The 19,117-nt window shown below is 37.5% G+C and overlaps 1 protein-coding gene across 30 annotated transcripts in view; it reads left to right on the top strand.

Annotated features, from left to right (window-relative positions):
- DTNA (dystrobrevin alpha) overlaps positions 1–19,117 on the top strand; it is a 391,558-nt gene that overhangs the window by 105,504 nt on the left and 266,937 nt on the right. Inside the window, exons 1-2 of one of the 30 annotated variants that reach the window (XM_067699346.1) lie at positions 6,334–6,531; positions 8,079–8,252. The exons of 27 other annotated variants lie outside the window; for them this stretch is intronic. The gene's annotated coding sequence lies outside the window, so the exon portion shown is untranslated. Of the gene's footprint in view, positions 1–6,023; positions 6,140–6,333; positions 6,532–8,078; positions 8,253–19,117 lie in introns of those variants that run through there. 2 more of the 30 variants (XM_067699347.1, XM_067699345.1) reach the window with 2 other exon arrangements.

The raw sequence follows: 19,117 nt of genomic DNA, 5'->3' as shown, positions 1-19,117 counted from the left end.
TTGACATTTGAAAAATTTTTTTTAAATAGGAGTACAAGAGCATCATTTAAGAATACAGACTGATTGTCATAATTACCAGTTACGAGTTGATGGTCATCGTCTCTGGGATTCTAGGGTGAGGAGGGATGGGATTGGGATGACACATTCTTTTAAGCTCTATTATTCTACATGGCTTTAAAAAATACGTGCATATTTTTAAAAAATATATTACCGTTATACTTTTAAAATAAACTGAATGCAATGAGTTCTAGTGCTCAAAGGTTTTCAAGCTAAGCTTCCCAGATTCCTGGAGGTTTCCACAGGGACTGCTTAAGGAAGAGGCAGGGCCCCAGGTTTCACACCTGAGGTTCTGCTAAAGGAGCTATGCCTTGTCATTATTAAGTTTCAGTGAACTATTTCCTTTGAACAAAGGGTTCCCTAGTGAAACAACACCAGCAAACAAATTTGAAAAGCACTGATGAGTCACATGCTCATCTGGAGGAAAACTGCTCCCAAATAAATAAGTTGGGTGCAACAGCCACCAGACTCCGTCCACCTTGCCTATCACCTGTCATTTTCTTGTACCACATACAATAGAATTGTCCTATTTCCAACTCTTGATAAATCTCAAGAGGCTTGGAGTAGAACCAATATGGAGTATACATGTGATTATGAAAATGTGCACAGATTTGAAGTGATGACATTAAATACATTTTCAAGGCATCAGGTATGGCACCAGAGCTCACGTAAGTGGTATCATAAGGTGTATCTCTCTGTCCCTAGGATGAGGTTGGATATTCTAGTTTTGCCTAGTGATTGTGATATATTTATGATTGTGCTTTAATTAGGGTTGATTTTGGTTCCACAAAGGAAAAATACCCCTACCCCAGCTTAAAGGAAAAGGTACAAATAAAATCTGTATTTCTAAAATTAAAGATAATCCATATCTTTTGTAAATGTGGAGTATTGATTGTTTCCTGGGCTATAGAGCTTCTCAAAAACAAAAAAAAAATCCTTAACTCAGTGAGTTTAATTTGGGGAAAGATCAAATGCTGAAACACATACTCCTGAGAAAGTTATTCTCTCATCAACCAATATCTATCTCTCTCTCTCTTCCCCTCCCACCACCCCTACCACTTACAATTTGAAATGTTGTACCTCTTCTGTGGGCTTTCATTATTTCTCAGTCTAAAATAACTAAAAGCTTCTTTGAAAAGTACATATAATTTTTATAAAGTTTATATAACATACAATATAAAATATATTCATTTAATATATTTTATATATTCTTATTTTACATGTATATCTCATTTGATGTTGACAACAACTCTTTGAAATTTGTATGATTGTTCTCATTGTGGAGATGAGGAAATAGTGGCCGTTGGAATTTGACCCCTCCCAAGTTGCATGGCTAATGGGGGAAATGCAAAAAGAAATCTATATTTTCTGATTATCATTCTACTTGGGCCAAACACCTGTTAATTAATAAAAAGACTAATCTTTATCAAAAGCATACACATAACATAAAAAAATTCCAGCTTACATGTATAGGATGACTAACTAGTCCTGGTTTTCCTGAGACTTTCCTGATTTTATCACTGAAAATCCTGCATCCCGGGAAATCCCTTAGTTCCATTCAAACCGGGATGGTTGGTCACTTTACATGCGGTGCTCAGCCTAAGAGGCTATAATAGCTACCTTTTATGGGAACTGAGAGTGATACAGGAAATGAAATGCAAGGAGAGGAAAGAGATCGAGATAGTTTATTTAGACAAGGGTGAAGATAATTTCTTACTCATATCAAAGAAAATCAATTTTAGCAACCACAGCAATAGGACAAAACAATTACTGAAATTTTTCAAAAACGTTCATGTAAATAAATGTCTGTAGCTTCAAGATCCATGTCAGTATCCAAAAGACACACAAATATGACACTGCTAGATACTGAACAATAAAGTGTTCCATGAGAAGAAATCATAAAACACACAGCCAGATGTCCTAGGGCCAAACTACCTAATCCTCCCATTTAAACCTTGCTGTCCTCAAAGTCTGCCCCATTCAAAGGTGCTGCTCCCCAGTCTGGCTTACAGTTTGGTCCCTGCTTCTGCTGTACCAGATTCTGTTCACCCATCCCTTCCCTGTTCTCACTGGTGCCTTTAAGATCACTCTTTCTTGGGTATTTCTCTTGCCCTTTCTTCACATCAACCTAAGCCCCTTTAAGCTTCTTCTGTGTCTCTTTCCACATTGGAGTGCCTCCCCATTTTCTGTCCACTCCCCTCCCAACCCACCTGCCACACAAGAGGCCCTGAGAAGAGAAATAGAGATGTTCTCCAAGGACAAGGAGGAGAGAGAAGGAATGAGGAAGGGCTGCAATTATCTTTATTTGAATATTTTGGCTGTGTGTGTGGGCCTGTGTGTGGACCTGTAAATCATTTAGATAGGATTCCTTCTGGCCTTTATCTTTCCTTCTAGTGCCCACAGGTGTTCTAATATAGTTGAAATCATGGGGCATATGCATTTATATGCTAAGCGTTAAACAATGTCTTTCTGTTGTCATCAAAACTACCATTGTTCCCAGTTATTTTCCACCAAATATGATATTATAATTAGTAAATTTATACATATGGCCCTTTCCATAATTAGGGCTATTTTCATATCATAGGCATTCAAAATGAGTGCCCAATTTCATCTAATTTTGAAATTGATCAGCATTTAATAAGATTATATGTAGTATGCTGCTGTTTTGAATCCCTTCCATATCTGTTGTTAGAGCCCCTATATATATAGTTTTCCTACTTTTTTCTTGGGCAGTGTCTATTGTAATTACTTTTCAAACAACTACTACTTGGATTTATTATTTTTTTCCTCAGGGGAAAAAAACCCCACAATTTATCCCCCTCCCCCACAAAAAAAAAAACCTCACTTTTGTATAATGAGTGTCTTAGTCCATTCAGGCCGCTATGACAATATACCGTAGACCGGGTGGCTTACAAACAACTGAAATAAGCAACAGAAATTTATTTCTCTCAGTCTGAAGACTGGAAGTCCAAAATCAAGATGCCAGCAGATTTGGTGTCTTATGAGGGCTTGCTTCCTGGCTCATAAAGGCCCTTCTTTTTGCTGTGTCCTCTCCTGGTGGAAGGGACAAAGAAGCTCTCTGGGGTCTCTTTTATAAGGGCACTAATCCCATTCATGAGGGCTCCACCCTCAAGACCTAAGCACCTCCCAAAGGCCTCACCTCCTGATACCATCACATGAGAGATTGGGTTTCAACATACGAATTTTGTGGGACACAAATATTCTGTCTATAGCAAATAGTGTATTTTTTTAAAATAATAATATGTAAAAGACAAAATCATCCACAAAACTATCAGCATGAGAATACACCCTATGCCAGTGTCTTAAGGACGCCAGGGAGGAAAAAATAACAGGGATCATTTGCTTTTCATTGCCCAGATTTTTCATACACAAGATGCCTGCCTCCCAGATCAGCTAAAACCTGAGTTTTAACACCTTGTTCACCCCTCAAGGAGACTGCTACCAGCATTTGCCATCCATAGAACAGTGCTAAGACAGTCTATTTCTGGAGAATGGAGCGGAGATTAACTGCTTGTTCATGATAAATCAAGGGTATTTGATTTGCCTGTTACATGCCCAGTTTTCTTTGGAAGCAAGCCCTGGAAGCTATTTTTTCTGATCAAATCCTAACTCTCATGTTAGTGCTTGTGAAAGAGAAAAATAACATTTACTCATGATAAAGACTGAGTTCTAGCCATTATAAATATTATCAACTGCCACATGAAGGTTAGGGGGAGAAAAAGAAGAAAAAGAAATTCCCATGTGCTCACTCAACCTTGGGTTTGGACTCATGCTGCCACTACTGTTGCACACTGTTCTGGAATTTCTGTGATTTAAACAGATGAAAATATAAAAAGAGATAAATTTGGGAACCTAAAGAGATGTTTTCTTGTTGAATGTTGTACTGTAAGGAATGGCCAGTAACATTTCAATAAAGAAAATTGTTATAGTTTACTAGTTAATATGAATTATTAGGAGGGCCTAATATTTTCTTTATTTCTCTTAGAAGCCAGCAAGATAAATAGAAATAAACTTAGCAGAATTTGCCATGTTGGTGTGTAGAGTCATTCACTCACACAGACACAAAACGTATAATAATCTTTTTTTTTTTTTTTGCTTCTATAAAGGTGCTCAGTGCCTAATATACCTTCCATATAATCTTTTGGTTAATGGCTTGAAAAGAGATATAATTCCCCCCACCCCATTATCTAAAATGTAAGCCAACATATAACAATTTTCCATAAGTTAAAATATACACTTTCACACAAGCAATTGTTTGCTTGTTTCAACAAACATTTCTTGGGTGTCGGTTGTGCTAATGTTCACTCAAAGGTACAGCATAAGTGAATAGTGTGGCCGAATGTGAAACAGATGACCTGCTGCCAACTCTGTCCACTCTTAGCTCACACGTGTTTTGACACCATCCATTAGCCTTGGGGAGAAGTGTTTTGATAGAGGGGGGAAGAAACACAAAGACAGGGATTTGTGCTCTCTGGGTGAGTGGTCATTTCTATTTATTTCTGAAGTTATTTGGATGTCTTTATCTATCAGCATTACATACAGCTTGAAATTTCCCTAAAATAATCAGCTTGGGAATAAGAATAAAGAAAGTTTCTTCCTCCTCTCCCTCCTTCTTTCACTCTTTTTTTGTTTTTTTTTAAAGGACATCTAGTAACAGGCTGAGGAGTGAGCAGGTTGGTAGGATCAGTCTATATGGGGCATCAAGATATCACCAAAATAAATTAGTCATAGGATGCCAGTTAATCAAGTGTTCACTCACAGTTCCCTAAAATGGTCTTGTTCAGATGTGGTAAAAGACCACCTAGGACAGAACATTTAAAACCAACCACAAACAAAGAGAAAGGTTTCTTTTTGGGAGTCAACCTTTGCCGTTGGGTATTTTCGAGATGTCTGTACAAGTTCCTAGGGGCAGCTGCGGCCACAGCACCACCCTGAGCCCAGCCAGCTGACATTCACCTGGAGCTGGCAGAGACAGCCAGATGAGATCTGGAAACCCCAGAATGCCTGGGGTTGTGGTTTGTCTGATGCCGAAATTATAAATCCTCTATCACGCCTTTCAAGAAGTTGTCTGGTCCATAACGTTGCACATAATACACTCACTATTTTGAACAGGGTGAGGTAAATTATTTTCAGCCGCAGCAGATCTTTTGATCCCAGTGACCACAAAATAAATATTAAATACAATTTTAGTAGTGATTTAAAGGGACTCCACATTATTCATTCTTGTCAGATCCTGTTTGAGAAAATGTACTTTTTCCCCTCATTTCCATTGACTCAATTTTTCTTTGTTCAGACATGTGTGTGTGAGTGTGGGGTGTGGGAGAGTATTGTACATGGCCAGCCCCACGCAGTCCTCACCAAAGTTTACAAGACAGTCCTGGAAAAGAAGCCTTGACAGGGAGATAGAAGTGTTTCTTGCACCCTCTCCTCCTGCTGTCTGCAATATAAAATATAGGACAGGTGAAAGCAGTTTTTTCACAATTCCTATGAGCAAGGTTTTCTCTCACAGAAAATCCACAGATGGAATAGTTGCCCTTCAGAATACCGTCAAGCATTCAGCATAACCATCGCTTCCTCTAATGGGTCCCAACTCATTTACTAATAAGGAAATTCAGCTCTTAACAACAAATTTGCCATTTCCCTTTTCTACTGCATCCATAGCCATTTGGGGTAAAATTATAGGTGAATATTCAAACATAAACGCTATGCAACAACAAAAATATTTGTCATGCTCCCAAATATTTGCCCCGTTTCTCCTCAAAGTTAAGGGGGAAAAAATCCAGAAAACTTACTTGTTTGTATTATGTATACCTGGGAAGTTTTTCATGCCGAGTAACAGAACACAACTTGAGCTGCCTTGCTTTCTGCTTCCAGGAATGCCAATCAGAGAACATTCTTTTTCAGACAGCCAAGTTTGGAAGTCAGTTGGTTTCTGGTAGGAGGTAGGGGGAGGGGATGGCAGTGGGAAAAGCACTGTGAGTCCTCCGGCTGATATTCAGTTTCCATGTGTTTCCGTAATAGCCATCAATGAAAGCATCTCCTTTTACCCACGTGGAGACAGGTAAAAAGACAGCTGAGTAAATCAGTATTAGATGTAGCAACGGAAGCTCAGGCAGAGCATGGAGGGGGTTGAAGAGGGTGGAGGGGGTGGAGGGAGGGCTTTTGACAGCCTGCCATTGGTGAGCTTACCAAAGGCATCTGCCAGTGGGACTTCAGTGGAATGTGAAACCAACTCATTTTCAAGTTAAAGATAGACACAGTATACACCAGGATCTAGAAGCTGGATTTTAACCTTGTGTCTCTCCCTAGAATTTCAGAGAGTCCTGTTGTGATCTCTGTTGTAATTAGCCATTTGGTTAAGGTTTATTCTTTATATGAATGTGCTAAGAATTCATATATGTTCTGGATGTACTGGAATTAAAAGGATTTAAGAGATCATGTACATACTCTAGGGTAAGTGCAAAGATGTTGCTTCTCTGGGAAGGTTAATGTTGCATTTTTCTTTTTATTTGTGTGAATGAAAAAGTGATCAGGGAGATTTTCCAGTGTTGTAACTTTGTTACCTTTCTTGAGATATTTGGGGTTTTACATTTTGTGAAGTAGAAAGAAACAAAGTATTTCAGCTTAGTTTTGAAGATGACCTTGCACTTCTAACTTCAGTTTGGCTTTACCTTTACCTACTTTTCCCTCTATTAACTCCTTAAACACCCTGCATTTCTTGAATTACAACGTCAGTAGTTAAACATGTCACAACACCGACTAAATGTTATTCCATCCATGATGCCATTGGTGGTGACTGTATTCTTGTGAGATGGAGTTATTTCCCTTGCTTGGCACTATGGCATTTTTTAATTTAAAAAAGAAAAAAGAAAACAATAATAAAAGTGGGGGGGGAGGTGGTAGAAAGTGCATAAGGAGCCGTTGGAAGATATTCTGTTTCTTTTTTTTAAAAAAAAAAAAGATGAGAAAAATAGGCAATTTTCCATTGAAGAGAACAATTTATTAATAGAAGTTATTTTTTGGTGTTGCCTCATTAATTCCAAGCAGGTTCTCGTCCTCCAAAAAAGCTGATATTTGCTAAGTGAATAGAGGCGTTCTGATTCTACAGAGCTTGAGAGTGGAGGAGGGGGAGAGCTGTCTGATTTGCTGCTGCCTTGCTATGTGCTGAGGATTTCAAAACTTTTTTAGCTAAAAGAAAGAATGACAAACCTTAGTCCTCTTCAAGTTTTTGACCATGTATAGGTTTTGTTTCTTGTTTTGTCCAGTGACCTCTCGGCTCTCTTAGAGACAGCTTTTCCAAACTTGCACAGCATTCCTTCTGAATAAATACTGTCCATAATAGTCACAGAGTACATGGTATGAATTGGAAATTCTACTTTATATGGGGAAAATAAATGTGCTGATGTGCTTATTACAGAGCGTGGGGCTGAACAGTTGTTGCACGTAACTGGCCGGGTTTTGTTCTGTCAAGTCAACCAGATTCTAATGAACTAAGTTGGCTGAACTAGGTACGAACAATGAATGATAACATGGATCTTTCACTCAACGTTGACCAGAATAAATAATAATACCACGTTACTCTTCTAAAATGAAAAATGAACATGATGAACATGATACTGATAGAGTCACTTAATTTTACAGTTCTGTTAGATCACGGTTAACCTTCCCTAATATCTATAATTAACCCATTAAGTTGTGAAAGTTGCAGTTAATTTTCACTTCTCTGCAAGTGGATGGCACGTTTGTATATTTTCCCTGGTGACATTGGATGCCTGTCCCCCTTGCTTTACCTGGCTGTGTCCTGAACTGTTGACAAGAGGAGGGAGCCTGGCAGGAATCATAGGTGTCTCCGAGATACTTGTGAGAGCATGCATCACACACACCAGGACACGCACACACACTTACATGTAAACTTACCTTTTGCTTAACTAATATATTTCTGATTGAATTATACATACAAATAAAATTATATTAGTATAGGGCTTTGTTTTTGTTTTCAGTGTGTCAAAAGAAAGCCAAAAAAGGATACAACATTTAAAAATTTTAAACTATAAGAATTTTAGACGTTATGTGGCCAGATCGCATTGACAGGAGAAGGGGCCGATGAATATCTCTCTGCTGCTGTGATGTCCCTGCTGACATCGTCAAGCTTGGATTTTATTTCTTTGAACATAGTAAGTGTAGTTGTTTTATAATATACATCTGCTAATTCTAATATCTCAAGAGTTACCAAGATTTGTTTCTATTATTATTGCTCCTGTCAGTTTTCAGTCTTGTTTTCTTGGATATCTTTGACTATCTGCTGGAAATTATTTTTAAAATTACTTCTGGGATAAGTTGAGACCTAGTGGTGATGATGGTCTCCTCCAGAGAGGACTTGGGTTTGCTTCTGCCAGGGCCCCTGGATCAGACCAGAATCACCTTAATCAAAGGTGATTAATCAAGGCACCTCTGTGCAAGAAGTAAGGCTACAAATTTGTGTGAGGAACGGTTGATTTGGTGTTCACATCTACCCTGAGGGAAGATATGACCTTTTGAGGTCCCAGGGGAAAGCTGGGTTAGTTTATTAAAGCCCTCACCTGAGGACCGTGGGCTTTGATGTTCCACCGACACCCATAAGGCTGCCCAGCATGAAGCTGGTTTCTCAGACCTTTTGTTCCTGATACTCAGATACCCAAGAGCAAAAGCTTTCAAAAATTAGTGTCTTTATCTGAGTTCTGGTCTTCTCTTGAATGTTCCTGTCTTCACCATCTTATTAGCTCTTTGTTGTTTTTACATTTTAAATGTTTTCGATTACCTCAATGAGAGTGTTGGTCCAAATGATCTCATTACCGTTACCCGAAATGGAAAGTCACACTTCTGCTTTTATAGTCATTTTTTTTAAAGACTCCTCATTCTAGAGAAGGTACCAGGCAATCTGCTGATATCATTGATAATTCCAGGTCATTTTTCTGATTTGGGGTTTTAGCTGTGGCCTGATATGTTGAGGCTTTTGTGGAGAACTTTGCAAATGCAAATTTCTGATTGGAAAAATTCATGTGTTCCAACCTGCTTTGAGCTGTGAACAGTACTTAACGGTCCTTTTGTTTGTCCTTAGCTGGCCCCTTTTCTTAGTAGTCTCTCAAGCCACCCCTACTGTCATCACTCTCAGCTGTTGACCTTGACTCTTCATGCTATCCCTTGACCTATATCCAGCATCACCACATTTCACAAATTATCGTAAATAAATTCCTTCCTTTTCCTTCTCTCTGCTCTGTTTCAGGTGCTTATCACCTCCCTTGGTTATAGTATGGCTCCCGGTTGTTCTCTTGCCTTTAGGCTCCATCCCCAGCACATGTCCCATGCTGGGACCAATACACCCGTCTTCTAAAAGTCCTAGACATGAATGGATTCCCCCCACTACTTAAAAATCTCTTGTGGTTCACCATTCCCTTCAAAATGCATTCCTTAGTATGTCTTGGTATGTCAGAAAGCCTCAACCTGTTTCTCTAACATCACCTCCGCTACTTCACTGGTTATCACCAGCACTTTAATCACACATCATTGCTGCCTCCAGAATATTCCATACATGATCATATCTCTGTACTAGTCTACCTACTAGTTTCTTGGAGTTTTTTGCCCAGAATGCTCATTGTTTACCTCCTTTGTGGGCAAATCTTACTTCTCCTTCAAGGTTAATCTCATAAGTCACTTTCACTGTCCGGGCAGGCACTGTATCGTACTCATGTTTGTATTCTCAGTTACCGACACATAGAAACCATTCAATACATGTTTAAGGAATGAACAAATGACTATTTCGAGGACGTTTTCCCTCAACAGTTCCTTTCTTACTTTATTCTTTTTCCTTCTAAACATCATTATTCTTTTGACCTTACGCTCCTTGTCTAGAACAGTGATCATTCATAGTTCTTGATGTCAAGTAGACTCAATTAAAAATGTTTGTTTGGAAAAAAAAAAAAAAATGTTTGTTTGGTTATTGTTGTTTTGGTAAGGGGATGTTATCTATTTTCATTTTTGCCAAATGAGACTGTATACCTTGATTGTGGTGACAAAAGAGATGATAGACGTGTTAAGTACGATAAATTAGTTGTATGTTCATAATCAAAAAGAAAGTCATAGAGTTGGAAAACAGACATGTTTCAACAAATCTAGCCCAGAATACTGAATAGCACAAATGGAAAAAGTCATGTGACACAACTAAATTAAAATCATCTCATTGCATACAGCCTGAATCTGAACCATCAGAAAACACTGGGTTATTTTCAGATCACAGTGTGTGCTAGAAGGAAAGAAGTTGCTTGTTTATGTGATATGATATTGTGACCCCAAATCTTAAAGTTGGTTAAAATTTTTCCCTAAAAATTTTAAGGCCTTAAAGTGCAGTATTAATCATTTTGCTATGGTAAGTTAACAAAACTACATTTACTTATTATAAATTGAATATAGTTGGTAGGAGTCAGAGGAAGAGAAAATATAGCTTATTAATTCTAAGGGTGTTTAACCGATTTCATATTCCTCAGATCATTTATAAATTTTTCACACACTTATTGTATGCCTTTAATATGTCAACTCCTGAGATTTAGAAAAATAAGAAACTTGGTTTCTATTTTTTCTTATATAGGGCTCTTTAACCTCCACAAAGACAAAAACCCTAATACGGACAGGGTCAAAATTTATCTTAAAATTTGTTTGAGTCTAATCAAATGTTCAAAGTCAATATTTAGATGAGAACCCAGATTTCTCCATCACAAAATATGAAAATATAATATTATTGAACTTTTTTTGCTTCATCAATGAAAGAAATTAAGACTAGATCTCGAAAACTGACAGATTTTAAATTGTAACCTCCAAGTAGCTGAGCTAATTTGTCTTATTAATTTAACAAATCCCTCTCAAGCTCCTACCTTGTGCCTTAACTGTGTTTGCCTTAGACAATGAAATTATTTACTTAGCCCCCTTCACTGGACACTGACACCAGAGTATGTTGTGTTAAGACAATGGGTGTAATTTACAAATTGCTTTATATTATTCTCTCATTTATATTCTTAATTTATTTGCACTAATCTCCACTTGTTAAAAAGTCACTTTGCCTTTTCCTCAACAATTTGTGTTTTTCTCTCAGAAAGCTAAATTTTAAGAGTTTGGGGATTGCTTTTATTCTTAAAAATCTCATATTTTGCAGATATTTTATTATAGAATATTTTAAAGAGACCTAAACAAATTCTAAAGAAAAAAAAAAGCTAAATAGAAAATGTATCCTTATCGCATAGGAAACTGTGTTGTATCTTAACATAAAATAAAAGTGCATTTATTTGCAGAAATAAAGCTGGATTCTGCATTCTTGCAAAATATATATGGCATAAGGATGACTCAGAGACACCCTGAGTCATGAAAGCTTCGTAAAGCTCCATGTACTTTAAAGAGAGCAATAGAGTTATTTTTATTATTTTTCCTTTTTAGTCTCGTTTTACTTTTGTACCCCCATTCCTATGTAATGTGGTAGCACACAGATTTATGCGTACTGAAAAAATGAATTCACTGAATTAATCATAGTTCAAGAATACAGATGCCTTTATTAATTTTATTAAAAGATGCAGGCTAATTTTGAATGAAATGTATCTTCTCATGCATTGAATCTTTAGTCTTAGATGGTTCATTACTACACATTTGTAGAAACATTTACTCATCAAAAGATGTTTTTAACACCTCAGGTAAGCGTAACAATTCTCGTCTAAAATGCATCCAGTGTTTCATACTATTTTGTGGGTAAGAGACATATGTTTTTATTTTCTTTTATATATGATAAAACTAAGATGCACACATATGAGGTGCTCCAGATATACTGTACGTGGTTTCCTGAGGTAACACACAACCTCTAAATCTCAGTGGCTTATAAAAACCAAGGTTTCCTTCCCACGCATGAAAATTATTCGTCAGGGGTTGGCTGAAGACCCTACTCCACCTTGCTGCTTTTACCAGGAAATGACCCATGTTCCTTATGCTCACATTTCCTTGGCCAAAGCATGCCATGTGGTCACACCTAACTTCAGCTGGGCAAGTAATACAGTCCTACCACTTGCCAGAAAAGAGAAAAAGCTGGAATATTTATGAAGAGATCTAATGAATTCCACACTCATGGATGATAGGCAGTCCTAAACCCCCAGTAGACCAAAAGGTCTAGATTTAAACTCTTATATACCAGTGAACAGTTTTTGGTCCATGCTTGGTAACACGTAGGCAAGCTACCTGCGGTCTGATGCCAACGTCTCTTGTCAGTTTTTATACTTTGGCTTTGAGGCCTACTGAGAGTTTTTTGGGTCTCTAAATCTTCACCGTTTCTGGAGTGTCTGCGACCTTTCCTGTCACAGCTTCTCTGGTGCTTTGAAGTCCTAGCATTTTACCTGTCCTCACACTTAATCTCTCAGGGAGTTCTGCCCATGGAGAGCTCTGGGAAGGAAAAAGAGCCTCTGATAGGGCAATTTCTATAGAATGTAGAGAGTCAGTGTGCAATGCTAGCACTTTCCCATCTCTAAGAACTGATCATGTGTAGCAGAGAAATGGAGAAAAAGTAATTGAATGTAATTCTAATCCCCAGCACCCACTTTTTCCAGGAGGCAAAAGAAAAGGACTAGGATGAGGGAAAATGCCACAGAGGAATGGTGATCTGTATTATACATTAGAAATGCATAGTTTTGAATAACATTTGTATCCCTCTGCTACTCTACTTTTTGCTTTGCATTTAGCTTTAAGCATTAACAAGATAAAACTGGGGAATTCAGAGATTAATGAGGCACCTAAAAGTTGAAAAAATTATTAAGCCAATAATTTTAAGGGTTTTTTGGATTTTAATTTGAATCAGGCAATCCAATTTATGTTCTCAGGAGTGATAATTCTAGGAAATGCTATATGGAAGAAAAAGAAAAACAGATGAGGATCCTAGGTCAGATGACTTTGGGAAATGCTGTATACCATATTGCTCTCTTGGAGATTTATGTGACCTTTGCATTAAGGGCTCTTAAAGTTTTACACTAAAGAGACATGCTTGATTTTCTTTAACCGAGTGTTTCTCAAGCTAATTTGAATATATATATATGTGTGTGTGTATATATATATATACACATATATATAATTTGAATATATACAAACACATATATCAACATTATTTATATATGAATATATCATTTTTAACACATACTTTAATATACTTGGTAAATTCTGGATAAATCACCCCTAGTTCATTGTATTAATAATTAAAAATGTGATAGTGTGGTAGCTTATATAATACTTTGAGAAGATAAACCTGAGAATTATAAAGACTTTAAAAGATATCCTTACCTTTGGGTACTTTGTATTCTCTTTATAAATGACATTGCTTTTAAACACCAGCAGAAATCAAATCTTAAACTGATAGTGCATCCAATAATATTTGTTTAACTCTATTCAGGTATATCATTTGTGATATAGCCACTTATAAGGAGCCTAGCTGTATTCAGCAGAACCCAGAACTCAAAAGGGATTTGCTTTATCTTACCCATGTTATTCAGAACTCTAAACTGTTATTCCATTTTAGAATTGTTCATACATTAATAATTTATTATACTCAGTTATCTTTATGAAGACCGTGTGGAAAGGAAACTTCAACTTCAACATCTGTTTCTTGACTTTTTTTGTTCACCTCCTTTACATTCAAAGTGTTTAAAGCTTAAAAAGGAAAAAGAAACTGTTGGGTTTCAAAAGATGCTCTACTACATTTATTATCTATGGGAATTTTTCTGTGCAAGGATAAGGGTAATAGACTAACAAGAGCAAAATGTCCATCTTTTGCTTTAGAATGTTTGTTATATTCAATTAAGTGCTGTGACCACTTAAAATGAACCGATTGTTCCGTGAACTTTTATACCACCAGCAGCTCTATTCAAAGAAAATCCTAGATATTTGGTTCACTTACAAGTATCAGGATGTTTAGGTGTGACACGTAGCCTGTGTCCTTTTATCACCTTGTCCACCCTGGTAATGTTATTCTGCTTTTCATTTAATTGCATCTCCTCCCTCGATTTTAAGAGTATGAGATAAATCAATACATTTTTCAGAAAGAAAATTATTATACCTTCTTTCTGTTCCATAAAAAGAGAAATCATTCAATCAGAAGTGTAGACAGCATAAATTCTTAGCAAACGTTTTTCCTGACTGATTTTTGTTTATATTTTTCCTTGGGGTTATAATAAGTTTCAAAAACTGTAATTCCACTGAAAGAAAAGCTGAAGATTTTTTCTCAGCACTGCAGGGCTGCTCCTTTGGAACTCTGTGAGTAACCACACAGCAGAACCTTACCTTTACCTCATTTGCCAAATTATGAAGTCAATTATATCTGCGTTCTGAACTTGCTTAGCACCCAAACATTTATAATGCTGTAAATATGCTGTGTAACCATTTGCCATACACCAGAACATAAATCTAAGTTACTTTGATTTACAGTATTGTAATCTCTCCTTTAAAATGACATGAGGGAAGTGTTTAACTTAATGAGGCAGAGGATCCTGGTGTGCCAGTTACATTGTATTTTTCATTGCACAAGGGTAAATTATTGCTTCAGTCTCCTATATGGTACCCCAGTGGCCTCAAATACACAATGTAGCTTCCAGAAATGCCTGCTTTTGTCTTAGGCAATAACTTACTCCACTAGAGTGTGCTGAGAATTACCCATAACATTTCTTGCAGTAGGCTGAATTTCTTGAAAGTCATTCACAGATACTAACTGAATTTGACTTTTTAAATTTTTTTTAACGTAGGGACATTGACTGACATGGTAAGTCTGCATACATTAATATACAAAAGGGAAAACGAGCATTTACTTTCTGTCTAAAACTAGAAAACAAGCAAAAAAATTCTGAGTAAGAGATGAAATTATAGGACATAAAATTTTTTCTTAGCATTTTAACCTGATGTTGCTAACTTTTTAGATAAATAAGCACAGGCCTTTGAAGGGTGGTCCATAAAGATTTAGGACTATAATAATTAAATACGTAGTTACATATTTGCAAAAGAAAAATCCTAATCCTGTATGGAACACCAAATTTATGAATCTAAATGTGGGGGGAGTTTTTTTGTTTTTGGTTTTGGTTTTTTTTGCGGTATGCGGGCCTCCCACTGTTGTGGCCTCTCCCGTTGCGGCGCACAGGCTCCGGACGCGCAGGCTCAGCGGCCATGGCTCACGGGCCCAGCAGCTCCACGGCATGCGGGATCTTCCCGGACCGGGGCACGAACCCGTGTTCCCTGCATGGGCAGGCGGACTCCCGACCACTGCGCCACCAGGGAAGCCCTGGGGGGAGTTTTTTAAACAAGCTTTACTTTCTGATAAAGTAGTATAGGAATTTAATTAAAACGAACCAAAAACTCCCCTCACCAATCAGTGTTGCAGCATTTGGGTAAATGTTAGAGCTTGTCAATTTTCAAGGCAGAGACGTTATTCCAGGCTTTCTGCCAAACCATTACTGGTAATCAAGAGACGAAGCACGTGAAAGTACTGTGCCTGGCTTAGTTAGATATGCATTTGCTAAAAGAGAAGCCAACACATTTCTCATGCAAGCCATCAGAATTACAATTGAGGAACACATACACACACACACACACACACACACGCATGCATGCACGCACGCATACAATGCTTTTATAAGTCTAGGAATATACACATTAAAATGACACTCTGTGCTTAAGGGGAAAACAGTAGCAGACACAGCTCATGTTGACTGGATCCTTTCTTTATCGATAGAGCGGTTTTAATACCCAGCCACATTTCTCTCAATGGCTGCAATGGGAGGAATTAAATTACTCATATCTGGACAAGATTTGGGATTGTACCACGTGCTTAAATTTTAGCAGCTATTTAAAATCTCTCATTGATAAATGGGTGGTTTAGGCTGCTATTTTCTGGTGGTTGTTTTTTTTTTTTATTTAAATGATTTGGATAAACATCTGTTTCCCCATAGTGCTAAAAAACAATTTATGTGATATAATAGTGATGTCAGAAAGTAATCAAAGCAAGCATTTTTATGAAAGGAAGACTGAAATGTTTTAAGTTCTTTGGAGGGAGGAATATTGGGTAAATAACTGAGTATTTGCATATATTATTTTGACCACTGGAGGGCTCTCAGATATTTTTACTTTAATTCTTTAGAAATCAATTTGCCATAGCTGTAACTTCCGTAAAACAAATTTAAATCTTGGCACTATAAGGTCTATATAGTCACCTAGCTCTTAAGATGGTACATGTTCTCAAAATACAACATAAAAGAGCAATCAGGTTTAATATACTGTGTTCTTTCACAGTTTCACAACAAAATTTCACAACAAATTTACTCTCCCCAAAAGTAAACAAAGCCAAATAAAACGATAAATGCATACTCTCAAGGCAGATGACCTGGAGCCAGAGTTAGAAATGGTCTGCCATGTATATCAAGTTCTTTGAATTCTCATGCATTTGCTTTTACTCAATAATAAATCTTTGTTTCATTATCATAAAAGTATTTTTCTGCAAATTTCCAGGAAGATGCACCATGTTTATCCAATAACTTCTCATCCTCCCAAGTTGCTGCTGGTATCCTTTAGAATTTCCTTTGATTACAAATCTCTTTTGCTCAAGAAGCATAGGTGTAGGTAGTAAGAATGGCAAGAAATGCAATTTAAATATATCAATCACTCTAGACAGTGATTTTTAAAGAAGATAAGAATGGAGGGGAGGCAGACGAGAGAGGGGATAGTGCAACAGTCTATTCATAAAACATTAGAAGATTTAACTGATTCCATAATGCCAAGGTTAGATGGACCACAAGAGTGGAGGTTCCCATATGTTTTGTAGCTTAATTCTTTAGAAATCTATTTGATATAGCTGAATATTCTCAAAATGGACATTCTATGCAGAGCACATGCAAAAAAGAGACTACACTTCATAGTTTTCTCATAGTTTTAGCCCTTCTGCAATACTGTGAATGCCCACTAGGAGAGATGGGGGAAATGTTTGTCACTGTCACCAGCACAGAGGTGTTCGTCCTGATGGGTCCCTCTTCTATCTTTTCATGACCTCTTGGCTTCTTGTGGACATCTCCCATGAACACTCAGAATTCCGAGTTTTGCTGGCCATTTCTTCAACGGCTCACATAATCCATTTTATCCAACGTCAATAGGTCAGAAGATATAGAATTACACAGATCAAAGAGGAGAAAAGCAAAAGAGGTAACATTCTGGTACTCAGTGAGGAAGATTAGTTCCAGATGGTTCTGCTTAATAAACAGTGAAATGCAAGGGGGAGGATTATAATAACGTGCTTAATCTGGAAGTGGCTATGATTCCAAATCCCTGTGATTTGAATCTGGAGTGGCTGTGGTGCCAGTTTAGGGAAACCAGAAAGCTTCCTCGCTCCCTGATGAGGCTACCCAAATATTACGCTCTTTTGACAGATTCAACTACGATTTTAAATCTTATTTAAAAAGCTGTTCTCCTAGGGCTTCCTTAGTGTCGCAGTGGTTGAGCGTCTGCCTGCCGATGCAGGGGACACGGGTTCGTGCCCCGGTCCAGGAAGATCCCACATTGCCGCGGAGCGGCTGCGCCCCGTGAGCCATGGCCGCTGAGCCTGCGCGTCCGGAGCCTGTGCTCCGCAACGGGAGAGGCCACAACAGTGAGAGGCCCGCGTACCGCAAAAAAAACAAAACAAAACAGCTGTTCTCCTCACTTTATATATCTAAATAACTGGATTGGTATTCCAGTAAATTGGAGACACCTTCATGTCCCCAAGCCTACAGAAATATAGGCAGCCTGAGCCACGATGATGACAAGGTTTTGCTGTCACAATCAGGAATGGCCTTAATAAGTAGTTCTGCCTTTTACAAATTGCTGCCTGGAAGAAAGACTTTACATTAGCAATGCTAAAAATAAAATATACATCCCCTAGTATTCAAATGAATAATTCTCAATAACCCTGCTAGGTCAGTTTCTTCATCTACTTGAAGTATTTAACACCCTGGAGGACACTTCAAGTATGTCTTTCTATTCAAATATTCAGATATTTGATGAAAGCGTTTCTTGGGTTTTTTTAATGGATTCACGCAGTATAATGGTGAGACCTAGCCATAAAAATGTCTAAGCCCGAATCATTTCTTTCATGCTTTAAGGAACTTATAAAATCACAGAGCAGATCTGGAACTTTTTTTTCTTTTGAGAAGGAGTTTATCCACCTCTTTGTGTACTGGAGTTACCCATCTCTGTGTGAGAATATGTCAGGCTTCTTAATTTTTCCATGAGAATATCAACCTGCTGCCTTTTCACCTGCTATTTAAACATATAGATCTTTCTTCAGTCAACCATGTAGAATATCTGCCCTTATAGCAACTATCAAAAGATTTAACCTTGAATTGACTGTGTTAGGTAAGAGTATGCCAAGGTATGTTCTCCAAGTGCTATAGTAAGTTGAATCATATACCTAGGCCTCATTGTCTTAACTGTTCTCTTCCCTCTCTGTACATATGTAATGTCATTACTGAGGAACCGTTTCATTTTGTGCCCTTGAGTCCTGTTCCAGTTTACCGTAAGACATGGCACTTTGGGAAAATAAAGAAAGAATGATATTGAACAACTGCAGTAACATTGTGCTAAGTATTACTTTATATCTTCAGAATAAGGGACTATACCATACAATTCTCATAGGAATTTGTGCCAGGAAAACATTTATTTCTCAAGATACACTTGTAAACTTTCTTTACTATACAAGGAAAATCATATGATCTATCAATTTCCTTTTTTGTTGCGACTGCCCAAGTTACTTCTTGTTTCATAATAACGCTCATCTGTCTCATTGGGGTGTCATTCGTGCTTTCCCCACCTGTGATTTCTGACTCAGGTGAGAGATCAGTGCTCCACTGTTTCTCATCATCAAGCAGACAGTAGTATTTGTTGATTTAATATGACTCTGCGCTGTCCTGTATGTTTTTAATAATGAAATACTCCATGTTAAAAATAGGAAGTAAAATTTCAAATCCTCAGGGATGGT

The sequence above is a fragment of the Pseudorca crassidens genome, chromosome 12 (genome assembly GCF_039906515.1).
Source record: "Pseudorca crassidens isolate mPseCra1 chromosome 12, mPseCra1.hap1, whole genome shotgun sequence".
Classification (NCBI taxonomy): Eukaryota; Metazoa; Chordata; class Mammalia; order Artiodactyla; family Delphinidae; genus Pseudorca; species Pseudorca crassidens.
The sequence above is the reverse complement of the archived record's forward strand: the minus strand, read 5'-3'. Positions and strand labels throughout refer to the sequence as shown.